Source organism: Theobroma cacao, chromosome 4 (assembly GCF_053813885.1).
Source record: "Theobroma cacao isolate CCN51 chromosome 4, ASM5381388v1, whole genome shotgun sequence".
Classification (NCBI taxonomy): domain Eukaryota; kingdom Viridiplantae; phylum Streptophyta; class Magnoliopsida; order Malvales; family Malvaceae; genus Theobroma; species Theobroma cacao.
Window position 1 is genome coordinate 24,274,937 of NC_142642.1, and position 10,096 is coordinate 24,285,032.

A 10,096-nucleotide genomic window follows, 5' to 3' on the forward strand; every position below is an offset into this window, starting at 1 on the left:
TAATACAATTAATTAAGAGTGTTTTGAATGTATTAACCATGTCTGACAAAGTTGAGACACGAAATTTGTCACTACCCGGTACTCCCCTCAAGCCCGTGACAACTGCCTCAGTGTCCCGGTAGACACTCATTACCCGGAATGTCAACCCGAAACCCCGCAAAGCTTAATATCAGTTTCTCATTTTCCCTGTGAGCAACTGTTGCCAAATATCCTATTCTAAAAGATTTTAAACTGTTTTCAACTTAAAACAAATAAAATAATAATTTTCTTCCCACATGGGTATTTTGGTCATTTTTTTCAAAAATTTCGAAACTAGCTAAAATATAGAATACAAGTACAAAACACATAATTCATGATTAAAAATAAGTTTTAAAGTCTAAAATCTTCATTTAAAACGAAATTACGATTATTTGGATAAAATAATAAAATAAAAGAAATATTAAGTAAAATATTATATTTTCTTATAAAACAATATTTATAGAGTTATACGTAAATAATTTTTATAGCGTAAAAACTAAAAAATTCATACATACTGTAATACAGTAAGTCAGAGTATTTAATTTAATTTACAATAAGAAGTGGACCCCCCGAATAAATAAAAGTAAAGAGGATTGTGAACCTACAGTTTGGAAAATGCAATTCCAACGATAGTCCTCGATGAGATCAGCTATCTATAACCTATTCTGAATCTGAAATGGGTGGAAAGGAGAGTGGTGAGATTTTATAATCCTAGTGAGTAAACAAACATCATTCAAAAGATCTAAAGTCGAGTAAAATGAGACTATTAAAATATTTCATCTAAATATGTTTTTCATAACATAAATACTCATTTTATTTAAATAATCAACATGGCTTATGAGTATTTTAAAAGCTTGGCTCCTGCCAAAATCATTCTCGGGGATACCTTGGCCGAGGTGAAATGCCCCATACTTTGATATGGTGATAAATAAAGTTGATTGAATGCGAATTGAGGCATAATAAGGAACTTTGGAATCCAAAAAGACAAGATAAAATTTTTAAAATAAAATAATATTTTATTAATAAAATAATATTAAAATATTAATATTTAGCCGGATGTTGAAATCAGACATGAAGAAGGATCATATGGTTGATTCAAGTAGGGGAAAAGATGTCAAGCCTGACTCTATAAAATACTTGTCATGACATACATGTGATGGATAGCATGTTTGCATGCTAGAAGAGTCCCGAAAAAAATTTACAAAAGTCAGTATTATACCTAGAGGTACAACAAAGTTGATTTAAGCCTCGAACTAGATCAAATAGAGAATTTAAGATGAAATTAAGAATATTTAAGTCTCAGAATGGTTTAATATGGTAATTTGGAGTTCGATGATCAATTTGGAGTCAAACCGGAATTTTCACTATCTAGGGGTAAAATGGTCATTTGCCAACTAAGGACAAAATGGAAATTTTTAGAAAAGATTTTTGAACCCATTTGACTTATTAGAGTATGATTTGAGGATTAAGAAGTGAAAAAAATTTATTCTTGGTATTTTTCAGAGCATAGGGGCAAAATGATAATTTTACCACCCTAGGGGCAAAATAGTAATTTTCCACCACCAGGACATTTGTCCAGCACATGGTTTTCCCTTATTCTCATTTTGACCATTGACTAATTGTGTGGTGGAGATAAAAAGGATTAAAATTTTTAAAGTTTTAAAAACGGGCCAATGACATGATGCCACGTGTCATGCCTTTATTAATTTATTATTTTCCTTTTTAAAAGGCACAAAAATCAGCCCATCTTCCACCCCATGGCCGGCCAAACCAGCAAGAAGAGAGAGAAAATAAAAACAAAACCCTAGAGAGAGAAAATCAAAGAAAAAGTGTGAATTTTCAAGGAAATTAAATGAAAAATGTGAGATTTTTTCTATTAAGCTTGAGTTTTCTTATTCCCAAGCATTTCTCCTTATTTTCCATGATTAAATTGCATGTTTTCATGGTGATTTAATGGCTGGTCATATGGGTCTAGAGAGAGAAAATTGTTGGATTGATTTGATTTTGATATATGTTAGTGTTTAGTGTTAGTTTAGCATGTTAGTAAACAAAATATGTAGAAAAACATTCATTTTTCCCATTACCTAGCCTTAGCTGAATTTTCAAGTCAATGGTGAGGAAGAATGTGATGTTATTTTAGGTTATTTGATTATGAAATCATGGTTTTTGATATGGGAATTAATGAATTATGGAAAGAAAATCAAGTAGGAAAAATTGTGACAATGATGCACCATTTTTGCCGAATTTTTCCAAGAAGGAATATGAATGTGGCTTTGCTGATTTTTGGGTTATTTGGCTGGACATTGGTGATTTGAAGCATTAGAAAAAGAAATGGGATCAATTGGAGCTAAATTGGATGCGTATTTCAATTTATCGGGTAAAAGATCGAAATAGGTCAATACGGTGTTTAGGCAAAATTTAGACCTTTTGCATTTCATACCATGCATTAGTGATCTAAATTAGTTATTTCAATTTAAGGGCAACGTAGTAAATTCTTTGATTTTATACTGTGTCAAGGTGGTGTGCCCTTCGACAAAGGTAAGGAAATTACGCCTGGGGATCACTAAGCTGAGTATACCCGAAATTTGAACTTTTGAAATATGTGAGTAAACCTATTATCGTCTGAATTATCTAAAGTAGTTTTTATTCAATTTTGTGATTTGTGAAAATTATTTTAAATGATGAATTTCATGTTTTATGAGAAAAATATGAATTTATAAAATAAATAGAATTATAAAATAAATTGAAATTTTTATAAATTGATTTGAAAATAGAATGTTGGATTTGAAAATTTGAGTAATTGGAGACCATGTGATTTATTGTAAATTATGATTTGAATTAAATGGCTTGTGATAAATTGGCATGATTGGCTGAATTTATACTTGTGTTGAAAAATATGAACTGTCTATTTTGCCTTTATAAATTGGTTAGTAATGTAATTGCCATGCTATGCCATCGAGATTTGATCAATCGGTGGATTAAAGATTAACTACTGCAGTGGCGGGGTTCCGTGGATCAGCCTATTAGAGGGGCACGGTAAACTCTTTTATATTCTCACCTCGGTCGTAGAGGAACGTAGGGTATCTCCTGAGGTGGGCTTTTTGAGTGCACTTCACATTAACCACCACTTGAAGTGAGACTCAGTCAACGCCAAGGAACGGCTGTTTTTTTTTTAAATAAAAACAAGTTTTATGATTATATAAAATTTTTCACAGCCTTGGCGGACTCGGTTAGGTACCCTTGGTCCAGGTGTCCCCAAGTACAGGATTTGGCAAGAACCAAGTTTTGAGAAATTCACGAGCCATATTAATTATTTGGTTGAAATGAATATTCGTGTTGTGAAAAATTTGCTGAAATGAATTATTTTTAATTGTCTCCCTTTACTCGCCTTTAGATTATTTAGATGGTGTTTGTTTACTCACTAAGATTTTATAATCTCACTCTTTTTTTATCCTATCATTTCAGGCCGAGTTAGCTTGTAGATAGCAGACATCGTCGAGAACTATAATTGGCCATACTACTTCAAAAACTATAGGTTTACTGTCTTCACTACTTTTGTTCATTTGTGGGCCCACGTAGCACTGTAAATTAAATTTCATACTTTGCTTTTCCATATTATAGTTTGTATAAATATATTTAACTTTACGCTACTAAAAATCATTTCCAGAACACTCTATAAATATTAATTTGTAAAAAAAAACTAGAATATTTTGTCGAATATTTTTATTTTATTTAAATGGTTATAATTCCATTTTAAATCACATTTTAGACATTCAAATTTAATTTCGATTTCGAAATATGCATTTCTCGCTTAAGTACTACATTTTGGTCGAATTTGAAATTTTTGACGAAAAATGACCAAAATGCCCTTGTGAAGTGAAATTTATTTTTTCACTGTTTTAGATCAAAAAAAGGCTTAAAAGCCTCTAAAATACGACATTTGGTAACGATTAACCACAAAGGAGATAAGAAACTGATATGAAAGCCTTGCGAGGACTCAATATGGTATTCGGGGGATGAGTGCCTATCGAGACATCGCAGCGGTTGTCACGGACTCAAGGATGGTTTCGAATCGTGACACGAGGCATTTAACCGAGTCCGCCAAGGCTGTTAAAAATTTCGTATATACGTAAACAAATTATTAGTTTGAAAAACACAATCGTTCCTTAGCGTTAGCGGAGTTCATCATAAAGAGGTAGTTCGGCGTGACGTGAACTCTATCCATACCTCAGAAGATACCCTACGCACGTCTCCGATCGAGGTACATATATATATATATATATATATATATATATATATATTCGGATTTCGTGCCCCTCTAATACGCTGGTCCACAGAATCCGCCTACCGCAGCAAGCTAAACCCACCATACAATAAAATTTTGACAGCATGACAAGGCTAATATTTTACTACCCAGCCTGCAAGGTAAAATAAAACAATTCATACAATTCATAAAACACAGCCCAGCCAGTCATGCCAACACAATAACAATAAAACCTAAGCTATCAATTTCCAATCATAAATTTACAACATACCGGTGGTCTCCAATTACTCTATTTTCAAAATCGTTATTTCGTTTCAAGACAATTTATAAAATCTTTTCATTTAAACATATTTTTGTTTATAAAACCTAAAATTTGCCATTTAACTCATTTTCATAAAATTTCACCAAAACCGAGTTAAAAGATACTTTAGATAATTAAAATGATGATAAGGTTACTCGCAATGTCTAGAATGGAGATTTTCGAAGTACTCAGATTACTGGTCTTTGGGTGCAATTTCCTTGCTTTTATCGGAGGACTCACCACCTTAACATAGTATAAAATCGAGAAACTTACTTCATTGGTACTAAATTGAATTTAAACTAAGTTAGACTACTAATGCATGATATGAAATGCAAAGTGCACTGGTAACCATCTAATCCCCGGTATTGGCCTAATTCGACTTATCACCCGATTAATTGCTAACACGTCCAATTTAATCCCAAATTACTCCATTTCTTTTCTAATGCCTCAATTCACCAAACATTATTCAAATAACACTAATTTCAGCATCAAAACTGTAAAACCTGACCCTATAAACACATGTCATGACATACATGCACTGAGTAGCATGTTATTACTCTAGAAAAGCACTTAAGAATAAACGAAACCCGATATTGTACCTAACAGTACACTTAAATTGATTTAACCTCGAACTAGTTCAAATAGGAATTGTAGGATGAAATTTAATATTTTGTAGTCAAGGAATGACTAAAAATGATTGTTCGGAGTTCGAGGGTTCATTAGGGGTAAAATCGAAAATTTTGATGTTCAGGGGCAAAAGTCTTCATTTTGCCACCTAAGATAATAATTTGATCAGGGAGTGAAATTTTTGACCAAGATTAAATATTTGGAGTATAATTTAATGATAGGAAGTGAAAAAGTTTAATTCTGGTGGTTTCTGGAGTGTAGGGAAAAAATCGTAATTTTGTCACCCACGGATAAAATTTGAGATTTTGAGAGAATTTAGATCAAATTTGACAAATTTGAGAATGGTATGAGTATAACGGATAAAAAACATGTTATTATAATCTTGCAATGAGAGCAACCGAGAATGCTAACTGAGATTCATAGTTTCCTTAGCTTAGCTGGTTATTACCGGAGATTTGTTCAGGGATTATTTTTTATAGCAGCTCCTCTGACTCGTTTGACTCGTAAAGGAGTTAAGTATGAGTGGGATGATGTTTGTGAGAATCGATTTCAGGAGCTAAAGAACCGGTTAACCTCCGCTCCCGTCTTAACACTTCTTGTTAATGGAAAAGAATTTGTGGTATACAGTGATGCATCTAAGTTGGGATTAGGGTGCGTATTGATGCAAGATGAAAAAGTAATAGCTTATGCTTCCCGACAGTTGAAGAAGCACGAGACAAATTACTCTACTCATGACTTGGAGTTAGCAGCAGTAGTCTTCGCATTGAAGATTTGGAGACATTATTTATATGGTGAGCGTTGTCAGATTTTTACTGATCATAAAAGCTTGAAATATTTGCTCACCCAGAAAGAGCTTAATTTGAGACAGAGACGATGGTTGTAGTTGATTAAGAATTACGACTTGGTGATTGATTATCATCCGGGAAAGGCAAATGTAGTAGCAGATGCCTTAAGTCGTAAATCCTCATCGTCGTTAGCAACACTTCGGAGTTCTTATTTTCCGATGTTACCTGAGATGAAATCTCTAGAGATCTAGTTAAATAATGGTGAGGATGGAACCCTACTTGCTAGTTTCGTTGTGAGACCTTCATTGTTGAATCGGATCAGAGAATTGCAAAAATCTGATGATTGGTTGAAATAGGAAGTTCAAAAGCTGCAAGATGGAGAAACTAGTGAGTTTAGACTCAACGATGATGGTACTTTGATGCTTAGAGACCGAATTTGTGTCCCTAAGGATGATCAGTTGAGACAAGCTATTTTGGAGGAAGCTCATTCTTCAGCCTATGCTTTACATCCCGGAAGCACCAAGATGTATCGGACTATTAAAGAAAGTTATTAGTGGCCGGGTATGAAACGAGACATAGCAGAGTTTGTAGCGAAATGTCTCACATGCCAACAGATCAAGGCAGAGCATCAAAAACCGTTAGGTACTCTTCAACCTTTACCGATTTCGGAATGAATGTGGGAACACGTGACTATGGATTTTGTTTTGGGACTATCGCGGACACAGAGAGGAAAGGATGCAATCTGGGTGATCGTAGATCGATTGACTAAGTCCGCTCACTTGCTAGATGTCCATAGTACATACTCTATTGAGAAGCTAGCTCAGCTCTATATAGATGAAATTGTGAGGCTACATGGAGTTCCCGTTTCTATAGTGTCAGACCGAGATCCTCGATTCACTTCTCGATTCTGGCCGAAATTTCAAGAAGCTTTTGAAACCAAATTGAAATTTAGCACTGCTTTTCACGCACAGACGAATGGTCAGTCAGAGAAGACTATCCATGTCACGACCCGGAACTCCCCATCGGGCCCGTGACAACCGTCGCGAGGCCTCGACAAACATTCTTCACCTCGAATGCCGATTGAAACCTCGCAAGGCTTAGCATCAACTTCCGCATCTCCCCAGTGAGCAACAGTTATTAAATCTCGTATTTCAAAAAAATCATAAGTCATTTTCAAATAAGAACAATAAAATATTATTTTCTGGTTCACAGGGGTATTTTCGTAATTTTTCGTCAAAAATCTCAAAACTTGCTAAAAATGTAGTAGGTAAGCAGAAATATATATTTAATGATTTAAAAACAATTAAGTATCTAAAACGTTCATTTGAAAGTAAATTGTTGACAACTAGTACTATTCAAAAATAATAAATAAGATATTCTATTTTCTCATAAAATAAATTTTTATAGAAATATTCGTAAATAATTTTTCGCACATGAAAGTAAAATAAAAATTGTATGAATAGAAATACAAATAACCAAAATATAAGTTTTGATCTGCACTGACACGTGGGCTCCAATTGACCAAGAGGATGTAAGACTGTGAACTCTTACTTTTTATAATGCAGTTCTGAGCTTAGTTCTCGTCCTACTCGACTATCTACAAACTGTCCTGAGCCTGAAAAATGTATAGGAAGAAGAGGTGAGATTTTATAATCCCAGTGAGTAAACAGATACCATCTAAACTATCTAAAGTCGAGTAAATGGAGACAATTAAAATAAATCATCATACTGTAATTTCATTACCATTCAACTCATTTCAACCAAATAAAATCAATCCATAAAAATCGAGTAATCAACTTGGCTTATGAATTTCTTAAAACTTTAGCTCGTGCCAAAACTCATACTCGGTGATACCTTGCGCAGGGCATCTAACCGAGTCCGCCAAGGCTGTTAAAATTTTGTGTACACTTAAAATATATTTTTGTTTGAAAAAAAATACAGCCGTTCCTTGGCGTTGGCTGAGTTCCCCTTCACGTGGTGGTTTGGCGTGAAGTGAACCCTAAGCTATACCCTAGGAGATACCCTACGCGCCTCTCCATTCGAGGTAATAATATAATGGAGTTTACCGTGCCCCTCTAATAGGCTGGTCCACGGAACCCCCTCTGCAGTAAATAATTAATATATAATCCACCAATCAATAAAATTCATTCTAGCATGTCATGGCAATTTATCACAACCTAGCCTCTCAAGGCTGAATACACAGTATAAATAATTATAACACCAAAATCAGTTTAGCCATTCATGCTCATTTATTGTCATAAGCCATTCAATTCAGAACCATAAATTTGCAACACAAACTAACAGTCTCCAATTACTCTATTTTCAAAACTAATATTCGATTTTTCAGAAAATTTATAGAATCATTTTATAAAATCACAATTTCTCTTAAAACATAGCAATTTACCATTTAAACCCATTTTTCATAAAATCACACAGTTGTATAAAACTACTCTAGATAATTAAGACGATAATAAGTTCACTCACAATGTCTAGAATGCAGACTTTCGAAGCACTCTGTCTACTGGTCCTCGGATGCAATTTCCTTGCCTTTATTGGAGGACTCACCACCTTGACACAATACAAAATCGAGAATTTCACTAAGTTGGTACTAAATCAAAATTAAACTAATTTGGACTACCAATGCATGATATGGAATGCAAAAATGCACTGGTAACTATCTAAATCCGGTATTAGCCTAATTCGTCTTATCACCCGATTAAATTCCTAACGGGTTCGTTTAAACTCCAATTTAATTCTTTTCAGTTTCTATACCTCAATTGCACCCAAATTAACTTAATGTCCCTCAGTGTGATGCAAATTATCAGTCCCAACAGCAAATTACGAAAATACCCCTAGTGGGTAAAAATTCGTATTTTTGCTCCGAAAATTCCCATTATATTTCTAGGCTCATAATTCATTATTCCTTAACCAATTCTCCTAGAATAAAATCAAACTCATCCTCACTCACTACATGGTAAATTCAGCCATTAATGGTTGGAGGAGAAAATAAATTATTTTCTTGTTGTTTTGTTTCTAAATATGCTAAACTAACTAAAAACACTAACATAAATTAAAATCAAATAAATCCAACAACTTTCTCTCTCCTAACCCATTTTTTCAGAATTGAATTCATCATGAAAACATGTAATTTAATCATGGAAAATAAAGAGAAATGCTTGGGAATAAGAAAACTCAAGCTTAATAGAAAAAATCTCACCTTTTTCACTTAATTTCCTTGAAAATTCACACTTTTTCTTTGATTTTCTCTCTCTAGGGTTTTGTTTTCTCCTTTCTCTCTCTTGTTTCTTGCTTGGCCGAATGTTGAAGAAGAAGAATGGGTGGGCTGATTTTTTTTATGCCTTTTTATTGTTTAATGAAATAATATTATTTTATTCATATTTTAAATATTTTATTAATTCATTTTTTTTTCTAGCCATCCACTTGTCCTATTTTTTTCACCATGCATTCCCTTTGACTTATCCAAGTCTTAAGTGAAATTTCCAGATTTTTCCAAAGTTTTGGTGGAGCAAATTTTTCAAAATTACACTTTTGCCCCCGAACTTTTCAAAATTTACATTTTTGCCCCAAAAATTGAAAATTTGCCATAATGCATAATTTGCACTCCTCATACTCATTTCACACTCCAAATAATTAAATTTGATCAAAATCCTTTCAAAAATTAAATTTTCGATTTCGGATGGCAAAATTACCATTTTACCCTTTTTCTCCAAATTATACCGAAATTAAAATTTTTCACTTCTAAACCTCAAATCTTACTCCAATAAGTCAAATGGGGCCAAAAATCTTTTCTAAAAATTTCCATTTTGTCCTTAGCTGGCAAATGACCATTTTGCCCCTAAATAGCGAAAAGTTCGGTTTGTCTTCAAATTGATCCTCGAACTTCGAATCACCATATTAAACCATTCTGGGACTTTAAAATTCTTAATTTCATCGTAAATTCTCTATTTGATCTAGTTCGAGGTTTAACTCAACTTTGTTGTACCTCTAGGTACAATACCAACTTTTGTAAATTTTTTTTTCGGGACTCTCTTAGCATGCAAACATGCTATCCATCACGTGTATGTCATGACAAATATTTTT

General features: G+C 33.5%; 1 long non-coding RNA gene across 1 annotated transcript; it reads right to left on the reverse strand.

Moving 5' to 3' along the window:
* Window positions 1–7,430: 7,430 nt before the first annotated feature.
* LOC148763194 (uncharacterized) lies at window positions 7,431–9,334 on the reverse strand. The gene is made up of 3 exons (XR_016025700.1): window positions 9,213–9,334; window positions 8,480–8,563; window positions 7,431–7,610 (listed from the first exon to the last, which is right to left on the reverse strand). It is a non-coding gene; the product is annotated as an uncharacterized LOC148763194 (long non-coding RNA).
* Between the last annotated feature and the right edge of the window lie 762 nt (window positions 9,335–10,096).